Raw genomic sequence first — 20,263 nt, forward strand, 5'->3', positions numbered from 1 at the left:
CCCAACACAGGAAGCCTGCAAGCTCCTCCAACACTCGGCCCTCATATATATACACACATATACACTCATATATACATATATACATACATATGCATAGTATTCATACACTCATCTACTTATTTACACTCATAAACATAGTATTCATATATACATCGTACTCATATACTGTACACACATAGACACAGTACTCGTATAGATGTATACACAGTACTCGTGTGTGTGTATATAATACTCATATATCAATACCTGCCATTCGCCGGAGATGGTGACGTTACCACGGCGCCGTGCCAGGCCAGGTGCACTCTGAGGCCACGTGAAGTGTCAAAGGCTCGCTGACAGGAGGTCACGGGGCAGGCCCAGCAGGTGCCATGGGTTGACTAACTGCGATGATTGGCAGATGCACCACCTGTGCCCCCTACTGTGCCAACTTGCTGTGTTTTAGCCGCACGGCGCTCCGCTCGTTGTTGTGAGCGTCGCTCCTCCACCCTCCGTTGTTGTTGGAGGGCAACTGCCTCCAACTGCCCAACAGCGTTTTTCACGAGCCTCCTCCACACAGGCCGTTCTTGACACAGCTGGTACCAGTCATCGGCAAGTCCACTCAGCTCCAAATTCGCTTGTACCACATCAACCCATTTCTTCTCCAGCCCATGCCGTGCCCATTTAGCCCTCTTTATCCAGCCGAATAAAAGCTCTTTAGGCATGTGGTGGTTGGACATGTGGGCTATATGGCTAAGCCAATGCAGCATTCTCTCCTGTAGGAGCTCACCGATGAGACTTTGCCCAGATCTTTCAAGGTATTGTGAGCTCCTCACACAATCCTGCTTGGATCATAGGCAGGCCAGCCTAAATGTTTCTAACTGGCAAGATGTTCCAATAGGGGGGGGGGTCCACGCTTCGCAAGCATAGAGAAGGGAGGGCATTACTGTGGCTGATGACCCGAAGCTTCGTGTGGAGCGACTGACTAGGTAGCTTCCACACAGCGTTACGCAGCTGATGAAAATATAATGCCACTCGAGTGAATCGGAGTGAGACCTCTGCTGTCAAACCGGAGCTGGTCATGAGCACACTGCCGAGGTATGGAAAACTCTCCACTCTCTCCACAACTGCCCCATCACCAATTGGGAGTTGTAGTGGTGGAGTGTTTGATGGCACAAAATACACAGGCAGGTGCTAAGTTTTGGTGGGCCTGATGGTGAGGCGCTACCTCTTAGGGGCATACACCAGGATCAGCAGCAGTGCCTCCAACTCCTCCTCTGAGTGAGTAGCAATTACCAGATCATCAGCATATCTTATATGGTTGACCAAATGGGGGCCATCCCATGACCGCACCCGGGCATTGATCAGCCTCCCATTGTATCTATACCAGATGGAAATTCCTCCAGTACAGCCATCGATGGATTCATGAACTAATTGGTCGAAATAGATGTTAAATAATGTTGGAGCAAGAGGACAACCCTGTCGCACCCCAAGACTCTCGGCCACGTAATTTACCCGGGCCTGCCCACCATCATGAAGACCCTTAATGGTTGTGAACAGAGAGTCAGGAATTCTGAAAGCACAAAGAACAACCCAGAGCCCAAGCCTATTTATGTTATCATAGAGCTTGACCAGTTCAATCCAGCAGAGATGTAAGTCTTGTTGGAATACCGTATACCTCTGCTGTAGCAGACAGACAGAAAATATGACATCTGTCAAGAAACCACCCTGGCTTGAAACCACACTGGGGCTCTACAAGCCTCTCCTCAACGTGCTTAATTAAGTGATGTTGAATAATCCTTGCCAGGACCTTTTCCAGAACACGTAGGAGGGAGATGCCGCTGTAGTTGTTACAGTCTGTGCAGGCTCCATTCTTAAATAGGGGCACCACCAGGGCATCCTTCCAAACCTGCGGAACCCGTCCAGTGGTCCAGACTTATTGTTTTCATATAGGGCAGTCTGCGCACAAACGCCACCCTCCCTCAGCATTTCGCTTTGGAGATCATGTATGCCCGGTGCGTTTCCTGGTCTCAGACTCTCGATTGCCTTCTGTACTTCCTCAACAAATGAAACTTCAGCCCTACACTCACAGGGGGTGACTTCTTCCAATATTTGAGGCACCGCAGCCTCGGCAGGATCATCCCCACTTTGTCCCATGATGTTTTCCAGGCTGAGAGATTTCCCATCCGCCAAGACCTCACAGAAATGCTCACCAATTCTGCAAACCTGTTCCTGGGGTTCGGAGATCAGATCACCTTTCTTTCTACTAATGATGGTGATAGTTGTGGTGCTGCAAGTTACTTTTTGATGGAGTTAAATTGTAATTTATGATCACAAGCCACCGAGGCAGATTCCATCTCCTCAGCAACCCGCAACCACCACCCATCCTTGCAGCGCCTCACGGCTCTCCGAACCTCCGAGCGAAGGCTGCGGTAAGCCTCCTCATTCTCTGATGTGGGATGCTGACGGTGGTGAGAGTGGGCCTGTTTTTCAGCCAGCCAGAACACCTCCTCTGTCAGACAGGATATCTGGGAATGTTTGAACCGTGCACCCAAAGCAGCCATTACAGCTGCATGAGCCACACTCTTAAACCTCGCTCATTTCCCTTTGGCATCAGGAGGAGGAGGGACGATGCCAACCCCAGCGACAAGTGATGATGATATTTTGCTTTCAACTTTCATCAGCTAGCTGAGACTAGGCCACTATGGGTTGGAATGGGGTCCTGGGTGTACACTCACCACCGGAGTGGAATAATGGCAGGTGCATCTTACAGATGACAAGCCGATGATCAGTGGGCAGATCAGCTCCACGGTAGGTCCTGGTGTCAAGGAAATGGGCCCACATCCGCTGTTCCGTCGTTGTATAGTCCAGTATGTGTTCTTGCTTGGACCCAGTGTGAATCTATGATGTGTTGATATGCCGATGCCGAAACAGCGTGTTGGTAATCACAAGCCCATGGGCTGCACGAAAGTCGAGCAACCTCCTACCCTTGCTATCGTGCTGATCTGGCCCATGCCTTCCAATCACTCCAGACCATGTGCCAGCATCATGACCCACTCGGGCATTAAAGTCACCCAACAGGATGACGCTATCCCGAGGGGCCACTTTAGCTAGCACCTGTGACAGGAGGTGATTGAAGGCATCTGACTCATCGGCCTTGCCTGCAACCCTCCACTGATGTTCATCTTCGGTGGTGGAATAAATAAGCACAACCACCACTCCTCATCGCTGGTTGATTGGAAGGCAAGCCCACAGTAGCCTGGGACTTACAGCTCCCACATCTAACTTCCACCCTCCCACGCCCCCTTCATTCTTGTGTTCGGCAGTCTCCTGCCCCAATAGAGGACTATTCACCACTAGCCAGAGCTAGTCCACCGGACCACCTAAATACCGCAGAGATCCAGGCGGTACCGGTTTAACTCCCGACAGAGGAGTGGCAGCCTCTCCTCCGCAGTGACCATTCGAATATTCCACGTGGCCACCTGCAGTGGCTTTTTGCTGGTCTTGAGGGATCCCGAGGGTAAGGATTCAGTCTCCTGGCTCCGCCAAATAGGGTTTGGCCAGGAAATGTCATAGACGCCTGTCCCCACAGGGCCTCCAGAACAAGTTTTGACCTACATTTTTCACCTGGTTTAGTGGTAAAAAAATTGAAAGTGGAGGAGTTACCAGGCCCTCGGACCTGTAAAGATCCCCCGTTTGGCCGCTGTGGTGGCTACAAACGCCATGAATGGGTATCGCCGATTTTGGAACTGGCCTTCCCTCCATGGAATTGCTCACATCCACCACAGCGTTACCATCCAGCACAAAGACAAGGATCCCCCGTATAGCCTTAAAAGGCTGCTAAGCAAGTGCTGTTATCGAGCACCTATGAAGGCCAGCACAGCACACGAGGGAGTGAGTGGCCAGCACCACGCCCGGCCGCCTTTATCTCCTCAGTAGCGATGTTTACACACCACACCAGGTACTCATTTGAGGCTGAGTCGTCCTAGGGGAGGCCCAGGACCGGTTCAAATAATCGTCACTGGTTTTGGCCATGACCTGGAATCCAGGTTAGTAGCGCAGTGTAATAACCGCTACAATACCGCTCCCCACTAACACACACACTCTAACAACAACAACAACAACCGCTATTCACCACTAATTGGCGGTGATGTCACCACGACGCTGTGCCAGGCCATGTGCACCATGAGGCCACGTGAAGTGTCGAACGCCTGCTGGCAGGAGGTCACGGGGCAGACCCAGCAGGTGCCACGGGTCGACTGACTTGAGATGAGTGGCCGATGCACCACCTGTGCCCCCTACTGTGCCAACTTGCTGTGCTTTAGCCACCTGGCACTCCGCTCGTTATGAGTGTCGCTCCTCCGCCCTCCGTTGTTGCTGGAGGGCGACTGCCTCCAACTGCCCAGTAGCGTCCTTCACGAGCCTCCTCCACAGAGGCCGATCTTGACACCGCTAATACAAGTCATCGGCAAGTCCACTCAGCTCCACGTCCTTCTGTACCACATCACTCCATCTCTTCTCTAGCCCGTGCTGCGCCCGTTTAGCCCCCTCGATCCGGCCGAACAAAAGCTGTTTAGGCATGCGGTGGCTGGGCATGCGGGCTACATGGCCCAGCCAACGCAGCCTTGCCCGCCGGAGGAGCTCACCGATGGGACTTTGTCTAGATTTTCCAAGGATTGTGAGCTCACGCAATCAAGCCTGGTTAAACACAGGATGGATCATAGATAGGCCAGCCTAAATGTGTCTAACTGGCGAAGATGTTCTATTAGGGGTGTCCACGTTTCGCAAGCATAGAGAAGGGAGGGAATGACCATGGCCGAGAAGACATGAAGCTTCGTGTGGAGCGACAGACCAGGTAGCTTCCACACAGCGTTACGCAGCCAATGAAAGATAATGCCGCTCGGCTGATTCGGAGTGAGACCTCTGCCCAGGTATGGGAAACTCTCCACTCTCTCCAGAACTGCCCCATCACCAATTGGGAGTTGTGTTGTCTCCTGCTTGTGCGTCTGTTTGTGTCCTCGTGTCTGTGTTTATTTTCTCAAATTTAGCTAAGCTCGACCTGATGACGAGTGCTTGTGTTGCAATCGAAACGTCGTATTGTATTTTTTATTTTATTTTTATGATGACTTTACCAAAAAAACCAAAGAGTAATTCCTGCAGTCATGAAAGCTTCAAATCATGTTTTTATTTTATTTTGATGTCAAGTAGGTCAGTCTGTGCACATACGCCACCCTCCCTCAGCATTTCACTTGGGAGATCATCTCTGTCCAGTGCTTTTCCTGGTCTTAGACTCTGGATCACCTTCAGTACTTCCTCAACAGATGGCACTTCAGACAGCCACTCACAGGGGGTGACTTCTCCCAATATTTGAGGCACCGCAGCCTCAGCAGGTTCATCCCCACTTTGCCCCACGATGTTTTCCAGGCTGAGGGATTTCCCCTCCCCCAAGACCTCACAGAAATGATTAACAAATCTACAAACCTGTTCTCGGGGTCAGAGATTGGATCACCGTTCTTTCCCCTTTATGATGGTGATAGGTGTGGCACTACAAGGTACTATTTTGATCAAATTAAAGAGTGATTTGTGATCGCGGGCCAGATTCCATCTCCTCAGCAACCCGCGACGACCACCCATCCTTGCAACGCCTCACGGTTCTCCAAACCTCCGAGCGAAGGCTGCGGTAAGCCTCTTCATTCTCTGATGAGGGATGCTATAGACGATGAGAGTGGGCCTGTCACCTTTTTTCAGCCATCCTGAACACCTCCTTTGTCAGCCAGGGTCTCTGGGGAGGTCTGGACCGCGTACCCAAAGCAGCCATTGCAGCTGCATGAGCCACAGTCCTAAACCTCGCCCATTTCCCCTCGACATCAGGAGGAGTGGGGGATGATACCAACACTAGCTGCAAGCGATGATGAAATTCCCACTCGCAACTTCCATCAGCTAGCTGAGACCAGGCCACCTTAGGTTTGAATGGTGTCCTGGGTGTACACCCACCACCGGAGTGGAAGAATGGTTGGCGCATCTTACAGATGACTAGTCGATGATCAGAGGGCAGATCAGCTCCACGGTAGGTCTTGGTGTCAAGGACATGGGCCCGCATCCTCAGATCCGTCACTATATAGTCCAGCAGATGTTCTTGATCGCACCCAGCATGCATCCATGATGTTGTGTGGATGCGTTGATGCTGGAACAGCGTGTTGGTAATTACAAGACCACTCTGACACACACACACTCTAACTAACACACACACTCTAACAGACACACACACACTCTTACACACACACACTCTAACACACAGACCACACACACACACTAACACACAGACCACACACACAGCACACACACCGCACACACTCTAACAGACACACACACCCTATAACACAGACCATACACACACTAACACACACACACCACACACAAACCACACACACCACACACACCACACACACACCAGACTCTAACACACACACACTAACACACACCCACACCACACTAACACACACACACCACACACTCTAACGCACACTACACACACCACACATACTAACACACACCACACACTACACACACACTAACACACAAACACACACACCACACACACACACTAACACACAATCTAACACACACACACACCACACACACTCTAATACACGACTCCTACTCCCCACGTCTTCCTCCCCCCCTCTCCCCCTTGCCGAAGCTCTCTAAGCGCTGGTCAATTCCACTACCAAAGCGAACTCGACATCACCACCATCACCACCACTACCATCACCACCACCATCATCACCACCATCACCTACCACCACTACCATCATCACCCCTAATCACCACCCCATCACCACCATCACCACCATCAACATAATCAACATCATCACCACCACTGCCATCACCACCATCATCACCACCATCAACATTATCAACAACATCACCACCATCAACATCACCACCATCAACATCACCAATATTACCACCATCAACACCATCACCACTACCAACACCACCATCAACACATTAACTACTATCAACATCAACACCATCAACATCAACTCCATCACCACCATCAAGATCATCAAGAGCATTAACAAGATCATTAACATCACTAACATTAACATTACCATCAATAATACTACCACTATCATTAACACCACCACCACCATCATCAATATCATCAACATCATCAACAACAACATCACCACCATCACTATCATCATCAGTATCATCATTCACATTAACGCCAGCAACATCAACAACATTACCATCAACATCACAAATATTGACGCCATCATCACCATCGTCAACATTACCAACATCGCTTGTTACGAAAACGACCATCTCCTCCACCACTCCCATCTCCACCATCACGACCAACATTGTGGATTACGTGACGTGGAGCTTACGACACAAGCAGACATGAGGTAAGACACAGAGACACTCACGCACACAGACACTCACACACATACTACACACATACACTCACACACACAGACACCCACACACAGACACTCACACACATACTACACACAGACACTCACACAGATGCACAGATACACTCACACACACAGACACACACAGACACTCACACACAGAGACACAGAGACACACACACACACAGACACTCAAACACACACACAAACACACACAGACACACACAGACACACACAGACACTCACACACAGACAGACACAGACAATCACACACAGACAATCACACAGAGACACTCACACACAGACACTCACACACAGACACACACAGACACTCACACACATACAGACACAGACAATCACACACAAACACACACAGACACTCACACACAGACACACACAGACACTCACACACAGACACACACAGACACTCACAGACAGACACACTCACACACAGACACTCACACACAGACACTCACACACAGACACTCACACACATACACATACACACACAGACATTCAAACACACAGACACACACAGACACTCACACAGAGACACTCAAACACACAGACACACACAGAGACACACAGACACTCACACACAGACACTCACACACATACACACAGAGACACTCAAACACACAGACAATTGCACACAAGACACTCAGATACAGACAGACAGACTCACTCAGACACTCACACAGACATTCACACAGAGACACACACAGACACCAATTCCTGTCATTCGCCACTCAGACACTCACTCACACAGACACACAGACAATTACACACAAGACACCCCGATACAGACACACAGACTAACACTCAAACACACAGACAATTGCACACAAGACACTCGACACTCACACACAGACACACACACAGACAATTACACACACGACACTCAGATACAGACACACAGACACTCACACTCAGACACTCACACAGAGATACAAAGATCCCCCGCATAGCCTTAACAAGCTGATGGGGCAAGTGCTGTTAGTGATCACCTATGAAGGCCGGCACTGGCACACAAGGGGGTAGGTGGCCAGCACCACGCCCGGCTGCCTTTGTCTCCCCAGTGCTAGCGATGTTTTACTACACACCGTCACACCAGGTACTTATTTGAGGCTGAGCTGACTTAGATGAGGCCTACGACCAATTCAGACAATCGCCATTATTGGTGTTGGTGGCTGTGAGCGGGAATCGAATTCGGGTCCCGGGTTCGTAACTCAGCGTAGCGCTAACTGCTCCACACACACACAATTAGACTCACTCCTTTATAGACTCACTCATACTCACTCATTCATATACTCACTCACGCATAGACTCATTAACTCATTAACTCATACACTCACTCGCTCGTTGACTCGCTCACTCAATGACTCACCCACCCATAGACTCACCCACACATAAACTAACTCACTCATAGAGTCACTCACTCGTAATCTCACTCACTTAAATACTCACTCACCCATTTATTCACTCACTCAGTCATAGACTCACTCAGCAATAGACTCACTCATAGACTCACTCACTTATATAATCACTCACCCAGAGATTAACTTAAACTCAATCACTCAAAGATTAACTCATAGACTCACTCACCCAATAACTCACTCACTCATAGACGTATTCACTCATATACTCACTTATTCATAGACTCCCTCACCGATAGACTCCCTAACCCATATACTCACCCACTCGGGTACTCACTCACCCATAGACTCACACATAGACACCCTCACCTATAGACTTAATCACTTATAGATGACGTCACTTATAGAATCACTCACTTATAGATGCACTCACCTATAGACACACTTACTTTAGAGATACACTCACTCATAGACTCACCCATAGACTCACTCACGCATAGACTCACTCACTCATCCATAGACTCACTCACTCACTCATAGACTCACTAACTCACCCATAGACTCCATCACCCATAGACTCATTCACTCCCCCATAGACTCACTCTTTCATAGACTCACTCTCTCATAGACTCACCCATAGACTCACTCACCTTTAAAATAAATCACCTATAAACAATCACTTATAGATTGGCTCACTCACTCATAGACTCACTCACTCACCCATTTACTCGCTCACCCATAGACTCTCATCTATAGACTAACTCACCTATAGACAATCACTTATAGATTCCCTCACTCATAGACTCACTTATTCATAGACTCACTCACTCATAGACTCCCTCACTCATAGACTTACACATAAACTCACTCAATCATAGACTCACTCATACACCCATAGACTCAGTCACTCATAGACTCATCCATAGACTCACTCACCTTTAGAATAAATCACCTATACAGTGAGAGAAAGAAGTATTTGATCCCCTGCTGATTTTGTACGTTTGCCCACTGACAAAGAAATAATCAGTCTATCATTTTAATGGTAGTTTTATTTGAACAGTGAGAGACAGAATAACAACAACAAAATCCAGAAAAACTCATGTCAAAATGTTATAAATTGATTTGCATTTTAATGAGGGAATAAGTATTTGACCCCCTCTCAATCAGAAAGATGTATGGCTCCCAGGTGTCTTTTATACAGGTAACGAGCTGAGATTAGGAGCACACTCTTAAAGGGAGTGCTCCTAATCTTAGCTTGTTACCTGTATAAAAGACACCTGTTCACAGAAGCAATCAATCAATCAGATTCCAAACTCTCCACCATGGCCAAGACTAAAGAGCTCTCCAAGGATGTCAGGGACAAGATTGTAGACTTACACAAGGCTGGAATGGGCTACAAGACCATCGCCAAGCAGCTTGGTGAGAAGGTGACAACAGTTGGTGCGATTATTCGCAAATGGAAGAAACACAAAAGAACTGGCAATCTCCCTCGGCCTGGGGCTCCATGCAAGATCTCACCTCGTGGAGTTGCAATGATCATGAGAACAGTGAGGAATCAGGCCTACACGGGAGGATCTTGTCAATGATCTCAAGGCAGCTGGGACCATAGTCACCAAGAAAACAGTTGGTAACACACTACGGCGTGAAGGACTGAAATCCTGCAGCGTCCGCAAGGTCCCCCTGCTCAAGAAAGCACATATACATGCCCGTCTGAAGTTTGCCAATGAACATCTGAATTATTTAGAGGACAACTGGGTGAAAGTGTTGTGGTCCGATGAGACCAAAATGGAGCTCTTTGGCATCAACTCAACTCGCCGTGTTTGGAGGAGGAGGAATGCTGCCTATGACCCCAAGAGCACCATCCCCACCGTCAAACATGGAGGTGGAAACATTATGCTTTGGGGGTGTTTTTCTGCTAAGGGGACAGGACAACTTCACCGCATCACAGGGATGATGGACGGGGCCATGTACCGTCAAATCTTGGGTGAGAACCTCCTTCCCTCAGCCAGGGCATTGAAAATGGGTCGTGGATGGGTATTCCAGCATGACAATGACCCAAAACACACGGCCAAGGCAACAAAGGAGTGGCTCAAGAAGAAGCACATTAAGGTTCTGGAGTGGCCTAGCCAGTCTCCAGACCTTAATCCCATAGAACATCTGTGGAGGGAGCTGAAGTTTCGAGTTGCCAAACGTCAACCTCGAAACCTTAATGACTTGGAGAAGATCTGCAAAGAGGAGTGGGACAAAATCTCTCCTGAGATGCGTACAAACCTGGTGGCCAACTACAAGAAACGTCTGACCTCTGTGATTGCCAACAAGGGTTTTGCCACCAAGTACTAAGTTATGTTTTACAGAGGGGTCAAGTACTTATTTCCCTCATTAAAATGCAAATCAATTTATAACATTTTTGACATGCATTTTTCTGGATTTTGTTGTTATTATTCTGTCTCTCACTGTTCAAATAAACCTACCATTAAAATTATCAACTGATCATTTTTTTGTCAGTGGGCAAACGCACAAAATCAGCAGGGGATCAAATAATTTTTTCCCTCACTGTATACTCAATAACATAGATTGGCTCACTCATCCATAGACTAACTCACTCACTCATGGACTCACCCATAGACTCACTCACTTATAGATAAACTTACTTTTGAGATACACTCACTCATAGACTCACCCATAGACTCACTCATCCATAGACTCACTCTTTCATAGACTCACTCCCCCATAGACTCACTCACCTCTAGAATCACTCACGTATAGAATCACTCACCTATAGAATCACTCACCAATAGACTCACTCACTTATAGATTCACTCACTCATAGACTCACTCACATATAAACTCACTCATCCATAGGCTCACTCATATACTCACTCACTCATTTATAGACTTACTCACTCACTCATAGACTCACCCATAGATTCCCTCACCCGTAGACTCACTGCCTCATAGATTCACCCCTAGACTCACTCACCTTTAGAATAAATCACCTATATACTCAATAACACAGATTGGCTCACTCATCCATAGACTAACTCACTCACTCATAGACTCACTTACTCATAGACTCACTCATGGACTCACTCACTCACCAATAGACTCACTCACTTATAGACAAACTTACTTTTGAGATACACTCACTCATAGACTCACCCATAGACTCACTCACGCATAGACTCACTCACTCATCCATAGACTCACACACTGATAGACTCACTCATCTATATACTCACTCACCTATAGACAATCACTTATAGTTTCACTCACTCATAGACTCACTTATTCATAGACACACTCACTCATAGACTCCCTCACTCATAGACTTACACATAAACTCACTCAATCATAGACTCACTCACCCACAGACTCACCCACCCATAGACTCAGTCACTCATAGACTCACCCATAGACTCACTCACCCATAGACTCACTCACCCATAGACTCACTCACTCATAGACTCACTCACCTATATACTTAATCACTTATAGATTAATTCACTTATAGATTAACTGACTCATAGACTCACTCACTCGTAGACTCACTCATAGACTCATTCACTCACTCATAGACTCACTCACTCATAGACTCACTCACTCATAGACTCACTCACCTATAGACAATCACTTATAGATTGACTCACTCATGGACTCATTCATAGACTCACTCATAGACTCACATAGAGACGCAGCCCTCATAGACTGACTCACTCACCCATAGACTCACTCACTCACCCTTAGACTCGCTCACCCATACACTCCCTCATCCATAGACTCACTCATTCATAGACTCACCCATAGACTCACTCACCCAAATACTCACTCACTCACCCATAGACTCACACATAGACTCACGTACCCACCCTGAGTATCACTCACTCACCCATAGACTACCTCACCTATAGACTTAATCACTTATAGCATTCACTCACTTATAGAATCACTCACCCATAGACTCACCTCTAGACTCACTCACTTATAGAAGGAATTACTTAGAGATACACTCACTCATAGACTCACTCATCCATAGACTAACTTGCCCATAGATTCACTCATAGACTCACTCACTCACCCATAGACCTATCACCCATCGACTCACTCGCTCATAGACTCACTCATCCATAGACTCACTCACTCACTCATAGACTCATATACTTACCCATAGACTCACTCACCTTTAGACTAACTCACCTATATACTCAATCACTCTTAGATTCGCTCACTCATAGACTCACTCATTCATAGATTCACCCATAGACTTACTCACTTACCCAGAGACTCACTCATAGACTCACTTACCCACCCTGAGAATCACTCACTGACCCATAGACTCCCTCACTCATAGGCGCACCCATAGACTCACCCATAGACTCACTCACATATAGACTTAATCACTCACCAAAATACTCACTCACTTATAGACGGATTTACTTAGAGATACACTCACTCATAGACTCACTCATTCATAGACTAACTCGCTCATAGACTCAATCAACTATAGACTCACCCACTCACCCATACACTCACTCATAGACTCACTTACTCACCCTTAGACTCAAACACTTATAGACGCATATACTCACCCATAGACTCCCTCACTAATCGACTCACACAGACTCACTCACCCATAGACTTACTCGCCTATAGACTCTATCACTTATAGATTAACTCACTTATATAATCACTCACTTATGGAATCACTCACCCATAGACTCACTCACCCATAGACTCCCTCACCCATAAACTCACTCACCCATAGACTCACACATAGACTACCACACTAATAGACTCACACAGACTCACTCACTCACTCATAGACTCACTCACCCATTGACTCACTCACTCACTCGCTCATAGACTCACTCACCCGTTGACTCACTCACTCATAGACTCACCAGCTTATAGACTCAACCATTCATACTCACTCACCCACTCATATACTCAATCAGACTCACTCATAGACTCACTCACTCATAGACTCACTCACCCATAAACTCACTCAAAAATCACTCCCTCACTCATACACTCACTCCTAGACTCACTCATAGCCTCCCTCACTCATACACTCACCCCTAGACTCACTCATAGACTCACTCCATATTAGACTCCCTCTCGAATAGACTCAGTCATAGACTCCCTCACTCACTCATATACCCACTCATAGACTCACTGGCCCAGCTATTTTAATTTCTAATGTTTTTAGCCGGCGTAGACGTTCCATTAGAGGGGTCCACACACACACATAACAAGACAAGCATGAATACACCCCCTGTAGCCTTAACAGACTTTTGGGGCAAGTGCGAAAAGTAGCTGCTATGAAGGACGGCACAGCACACGAGGGGGTGGGTGGCCAGCATCACGCCTGGTCGCCTTTGTGGTGATGTTTACTATACACCACATTAGGTATTAATTTGAGGCTGAGTCGACCTAGGGGAGGCCTAGGACCGGTTCAGATAATACTCATTCACTCATAGACTCACCCATAGATTCACTCAAAGACTCACACTTAGACTCACTGATTCAGAGACTCACTCACCCTCCCATAGACTCACTCACTCACCCATAGACTCAGTCATCGAAATACTTTCTCATAGGCTCACTCACAAACGCTCAATAATAGACTCACTCACAGACTCACTCATTGACGCACTCAGACTAACCTAATTGCTCATCGACTCATTCACTCATAGATACACCCACTCACTCATTCACCCACTCACCCATTCATTCAATCACACACTCACCCATCCACTCACCCACTCACTCTCCCACTCACTCACTCACTCACCCAATCATTCACTCACCCACTCACCCACTCACTCACCCACTCATTCACCCACCCACTCACTCACCCACTCATTCACTCACCCATTCACCCACTCACTGACACAGGCAGATACAAAGGTTCCCCGTATAGCCTCTATCAGGAAGTTGCTCAATTGGAGAGTGTTGCAAGTGAGTGTCTTGCGAGCGTTCAGAGTGTTAATGTGTCGCTTTGCGTAGCTGTGTGTGTGGGGAGCGGTAGCGCATGGTATACTGTCGTGTGTGTACTGTAGTGTGTGTATTGTTGGGTGTGTACTGTAGTGTGTACTGTAGCGTGGTGGACTGTAGCGTGGTGTGTTGTAGTATGTGTACTTTAGCGTGGTGTACTGTAATGTTTGTACTGTATAGTGTGTACTGTAGAGTTGTGTACTGTAATGTATGTACTGTTTAATGGTGTGCTGTAGCCAAGGGTGTGCTGTAGCGGGGGTGTACTATAGTGTGTGTACTATAGACTGCCAAACAACAGGGTGTGGCTCTTCTTCTTAACAAAAGAATGAAGGGGGCGTGGGAGCGTGGCGGTGAGGTGTGGAAAGCTGTAAGCCCCAGGCTACTTTGTGCTCGCCTTCCCATCAACCGGAGGCGAGGAGTGGTGGTCGTGGTTACTTATGCCCCCACCGAAGACGAACATCCGTGGAGGGATACAGGCAAGGCCGATGAGTCAGATGCCTTCTATAACCTCCTGTCACAGGTGCTGGCTAAAGTAGCCCCTCGGGAAAGAGTCATCTTATTGGGTGACTTCAATGCCCAAGTTGGTTATGATGCTGGCACCTGGTCTGGAGTGATTGGAAGGCATGGGCCAGATCAGCTCAATAACAACGGTAAGAGGCTGCTAGATTTTTGTGCAGCCCATGGGCTTGTAATTATCAACACGCTGTTCCGGCATCGGCGCATCCACACAACATCATGGATGCATGCCGGGTCCAAGCAAGAACATCTTCTGGACTACATAGTGACGGACCAGCGGATGCGAGACCATGTCCTTGACACCAGGACCTACCGTGGAGCTGATCTGCCCTCTGACCATCGACTGCCATTCTTCCACTTCCACTCCGGTGGTGGGTGTACACCCAGGACCACATTCCAACCAAAGGTGGCCTGGTCTCAGTTAGCTGATGAAAGTTGCAAGCGAAAATTTCATCATCGCTTGTGGCTGGGGTTGGCATCGTCCCCCACTCCTGATGTCGAGGGTAAATGGGCGAGGTTTAGGACTGTGACTCATGCAGCTGCAATGGCTGTTTTGGGTACGCGGTCCAGACCTCCCCAGAGAGCCTGGCTGACACAGGAGGTGTTCAGGATGGTTGGGAAAAAGCGACAGGCCCACTCTCATCGTCTACAGCATCCCACGTTAGAGGATGAGGAGGCTTACCGCAGCCTTCGCTCGGAGGTTCGGAGAGCCATAAGGCGCTGCAAGGGTGGGTGGTGGTCGCGGGTTGCTGAGGAGATGGAGTCTGCCTCAGTGGCCCACGATCACAAATCCTTATTTAACTCCATCAAAAAAGTAACCTGCAGCGCCACACCTATTACCATCATTAGGGGAAAAACGGTGATCCAATCTCCGACCCCCAGAAACAGGTTTGCAGATTTGCTGAGCATTTCTGTGAGGTCCTGGGGGAGAGGAAATCCCTCAGCCAGGAAAACATTGAGGCACAAAGTGGGGATGACCCTGCTGAGGCTGCGGTGCCTCAACTATTGGAAGAATAAGTCACCCCCTGTAAGTGGCTGGCTGAGGTGCCATCTGTTGAGGAAGTACTGAAGGCGATCGAGAGTCTGAGACCAGGAAAGGCACCGGGCAGAGATGATCTCCCAAGCGAAATGCTGAGGGAGGGTGGCATTTGTGCACAGACTGCCCTACATGACATCATAACAACAGTCTGGGCCACTGGACGGGTTCCGCAGGATTGGAAGGATGTCCTGGTGGTCCCCCTCTTTAAGAAGGGGGACTGCACAGACTGTAACAACTACAGGGGCATCTCACTCCTCAGTGTGCTGGGAAAGGTCCGGGCAAGGATTATTCAACATCGCCTTGCCAGGCATGCTGAGGAGAGGCTTGTGGAGCCCCGACATGGTTTCAGGAAAGGGCGGTCTTGCGCAGATGCCATATTTACTGTCTGTCTGCTACAGCAGAGGTGTAGGGAATTCCAACAAGACCTACATCTCTGCTTTATTGACCTGGTCAAGGCCTTTGATATCATCAGTAGGCCTGGGCTCTGGGTTGTTCTTCGTGCTTTCGGAGTCCCTGACCCTCTGCTTACGATCATTAAGGACCTTCATGATGGTGAGCGGGCCTGGGTAAAACTACGTGGCCGGGAGTCAGAGCCATTCCCTGTCCACCTTGGGGTGCGACAGGGATGTCCTCTGGCTCCCACATTATTTAACATCTATTTTGACACGTAGTTTGTGAAGCCTTCAATAGCTGTACCGGAGGAATTTCCATCTGGTACAGATATAATTGGAGGCTGATCGATGCGCGGGTGCAGTCAAGGCATGGCTCCCTATTGGTCAACCACGTTATGTATGCCGATGATTTGGTAATTGCTGCTCATTCAGAGGAGGAGTTAGAGATGCTGCTGCTGAAACTGGAGTGTGCCACTAAGAGGTGGGGCCTTATCATCAGCCCCACCAAAACTAAGCACCTGCCTGGGTATTTTGTACCTTCGGTCACTCCACCCCCACAACTCCCAATTGGTAATGGGGCAGTTGTGGAGAGAGTGGAGAGGTTCCCATACCTGGGCAGTGTGCTCATGACCGGCTCCGGTTTAACAGCAGAGGTCTCACTCCGAATCAGTCGAGCAGCAATATCTTTTCATCGGTTGCATAATGCTGTGTGGAAGCTACCAGGCTGGATTGTGTGAGGAGCTCACAAATCCTTAAAAGATCTGGGCAAAGTCTCGTCGGTAAGCTTCTCCAGCACGCAAGGCTGCGTTGGCTGGGTCATGTAGCCCGCATGCCCAGCCATGGCATGCCTAAACAGCTTTTATTCGGCCAGATCGAGGGAGCTATATGGGCGCGACACGGGCTGGACAAGAGATGGAGTGATGTGGTACAGGAGGACGTGGAGCTGAGTGGACTTGCCGATGACCAGTTCCAGCGGTGTCAACATTGGCCTCTGTGGAGGAGGCTAATGAAGGACGCTACTGGGCAGTTGGAGGCAGTCGCCCTCCAAAAACAACGGAGGGTGGAGAAGCGACGCTCACAACAACGAGCGATGCGCCGGGTGGCTAAACACAGCAAGTTGGTACAGTAGGGGGCACAGGTGGTGCATCAGCCAGTCATCTCAGTCAGTCGACCCGTGGCACCTGCTGGGTCTAATGTAGACTGTAGCCTGGCTTTTAAGCTTGGTGAGTGTACTGGTAGTCTATAATGTAGACTGTAGCCTGGTTCTTAACCTGAGTGAGTGTACTATGCTCCGCCCACTTCGTTGCACTTGTGCCACGCACATTTGTGAAACCTTCACAAGCGGTTGCCTTGGGTGACCTTCCCCCTCTTTCCTCCTGAACATGATCGCTTGTGTTGTGATCAAAACGTGGCGAGTTATTTATTTATTTATTTTAATTACCGAAACTACCAAGAATATGTCTACATTATAGACTGCCAGTATGCTCACTGAGGTTTAAGAACCAGGCTACAGTCTACATTAAAGACTGCCAGTACACTCACTGAGGTTAAGAACCAGGCTACAGTCTACATTATAGACTGCCAGTACGCTCGTTCAGGTTAAGAACCAGGCTACAGTCTACATTATACGGGTAGGAACCTCTGGTTACACCAGCCCACAGGGGATTATTTTGTCCGTCATGCATTCCAAGTATGGGAGGGGTGGGTGGGGCTGGGTGGAGAGGGGAGGGTGGGGAGGGGCTGGGTGGGGAAGGAGGGGCTGGGTGGGGAAAGAGGGGCTGGGTGGGGAAGGAGGGGCTGGGTGGGGAGGGAGGGGCTGGGTGGGGAGGGAGGGGCTGGGTTGGGAGGGAGGGGCTGGGTGGAAAGGGAGGGGCTGGGTGGGGAAGGCGGCCACGGCACTCAATCACTACATTTAAGCCGCCAATTCGTTGAGCCATCATTCGAGGCAAGGTCACTTCGGAATCGTATACAGCTCAGTGGGCCCTGCCCGGTCAAAATAAAACATTTAGTTGAGCACTGTACACATTTCTGCATAGGGCACTGTACACACGTGTGCTGTATCAACTACTGACCTTGGGAGCTGCTGCTATACGAGGTGCGGTTCCTGTTTTGAAAATAACCCCACCCATTCCTCCTGGGTCGATAAAATAAGTACCGCTTTGTGGGGAAGCCAACGGCGCTTGTGTGTGTACACCTATGTTGACCACAGTGTGTGTGTACACCTATGTTAACCACAGTGTGTGTACACCTATGTTCACCACGGTGTGTGTGTGTACACCTATGTTAACCACAATGTGTGTGTACACCTATGTTAACCACAGTGTGTGTACACCTATGTTAACCACAGTGTGTGTGTACACCTATGTTAACCACGCAGTGTGTGTGTGTACGCCTATGTTAACCATGCTGTGTGTGTGTGTACACCTATTTTAACCACACTGTGTGTGTACATCTATGTTAACCACACTGTGTGTGTATATTTATGTTAACCAAATGCCAACGTTGGCTCAACGTTGCATGTGTACTGGGTTTGAATGAAAATTAGTTTTCTCGATGGAGTAATTTCTGCCCTTTTATATTTTTCAACGGTCTTACTTCACTTGATTCCTCTGTTTGTCGTGGTCAAATCTTGTAATACAAATTTACTCTACAGTAGAACCTCGGAGATCGAACGCCCCAGAACTCGAACAATTCGGTGATTGAACAAAATTTTCGAACATTTTTTGCCCCGGACATCGAACAAAAATTCGGAGATCGAACAACTTGAAAGAACCTGTATGGGCAGAGACGCGTAGCCAGGGCCACCGAGACAAAGGCGATTGACCCAGTTTACGCGTAGCTCTCGTCCAGTGCAGACCCGCAAAACATCGTTCTGTTAATTTTTGTAAAAAAAATCATCCAGATAAGGCAGTAGCCAGCAGAGCAGGCGATTTTTATAATTATAATGCATTGAGTCATTTCAGAAACATCTTAAAACGGAGGCAGAAACAATCCTCTCTTGATCAGTTTTTAGTAAAAAGGCCCTCAAGTGAATCAGTTAGTGCTAGAAAAAAGGCAAAGAAAAGAAAGAACCCAGAAGGGCAGTTACCCAACGTTTTTATGGAGGGGTACTCCCCTTCCAAGCAACACTGACACCTCCTCCTCCCCTCCTTCCCACCTTCCACTCAAGCCATCCACTCTCCTTACTACAGGTAAAGTGAAGTTCAATGTTCATTTATTGTATTAATTTACTGATAGGAACCTCCTGGTTACACCGGTCCACAGGGGATTATTGTGTCCGTCGTGCAGGGAGGGGCTGGGTGGGGAGGGTGGGGAGGGTGGGGCTGGGTAGGGAGGGGAGGGGCTGGGTGGGGGGTGGGAGGGGTGGGGCTGGGTGGGTAGGGGCCAGTCACCCCGTGGTGCCTTTATAAAACTCAACGTTTAACCTACTCACGCCGGCTTGTGGCCGCCCTCACAGTCGGGCATATTTGCGGAATACACCACGTCGCCGTTGACCCTGGCCATTGACCGAGCAACCCAACGTTCCTACCAGCTCCCTCCGCAGGA

The sequence above is a fragment of the Lampetra fluviatilis genome, chromosome 74 (genome assembly GCF_964198595.1).
Source record: "Lampetra fluviatilis chromosome 74, kcLamFluv1.1, whole genome shotgun sequence".
In the NCBI taxonomy this organism is placed as follows: domain Eukaryota; kingdom Metazoa; phylum Chordata; class Hyperoartia; order Petromyzontiformes; family Petromyzontidae; genus Lampetra; species Lampetra fluviatilis.